Raw genomic sequence first — 1,183 nt, forward strand, 5'->3', positions numbered from 1 at the left:
ACCATCGCCGCTCTGGGGGATGTGGAGAGGCGAGGGGGCGCGCGCCCTGAACCGGGAGCGCGCGCGAGAGAGCGGTTCGAGGACGCGCTTTCCCCACCCGCCCCAAACGGTCCTCACGGAGGAAGGGAAACGGGTGGGGGAGCGAGGTTTGTTCCCGGCTGGAAACCGCGAGATGAATCCCTTCCGTTGTACAGCCTCCCCGCCTGCACGGTCCCTTCTCCGGCCGCGTTCATCCGCCCTGTGCACCCCAAGCCTCTCGGACGCAGGGTCCCCGCCTCCGCCTCCCCGCCCACCTCCCGCTCATCCTCTCCGCCGGCCTCCGCCTGGAATCCAGAGGCAAAGATTTGGGGACAAAGATCATCAATAGCCCTAATGTCCTTTGCCCTGGACCGAGTCAGGACAAGGCCTCTGCATATGGTGAGGCGAAGTTTTAACTACATCATCGTCTGTTCTCGGAGCTTGCAAGATGCACGGTTTACAGAGGCAGGCAGGGTCGTGGGGTACAGCCAGCTTAGAAGCCTTGGGCAAATTAGCCACTTAACTTCCTCTGAGCCTCGAAAAGATGCGAGAATGAAACGAGATAACCTATGTAAGAGCATTGTGTAAATTCCCAAACTATATGAACATAAAAGGAGGCTAAGAATATGAATATGTTCAACTACCTTGCCACATTTCTAGATGGTAAAGAATAAAGTCAAAGGCAACCGAGGGCTGTCCTGCTTCACAGGGGATTCATTTCCAAATAGCCCGTCGTCATTTATTACCGCCAGAGATCCCAGATATAGAAAGAACGCCCTAGCCATGTTGCCTTCTTGCAGGTCACATCTCCCTTCGCAGTCATCTTAGCTCCTTTCACAGTCGATTGGGTCTGCTTTTTCTGATGATTTTCCTCGAGGGACCTCGGGTGAAACTTTTGGACTGCATCAGATGTCAAGTTCCACTTAACCTCTGTGATCTTCTGACGTAACTTCTCTGAATCTTAACCTGCTCAACTGCAAAAGTTCACTATAAAAACACTTTATACAAATAGTTACCTGCTTCACTGAGTTGTTATAAGGGGTAAACGAGTTAGAGTATGTAACACTTCCTGCCTGGCACAAAGCAAGCACTACTATGTGTTCACTGCTGCTATGTTATGCCATTGAGAGTAACCTAGGATGGTTAATGATTTGCACAAAGGACC

This window comes from Myotis brandtii, unplaced genomic scaffold (genome assembly GCF_000412655.1).
Source record: "Myotis brandtii unplaced genomic scaffold, ASM41265v1 scaffold476, whole genome shotgun sequence".
Taxonomy (NCBI): Eukaryota; Metazoa; Chordata; class Mammalia; order Chiroptera; family Vespertilionidae; genus Myotis; species Myotis brandtii.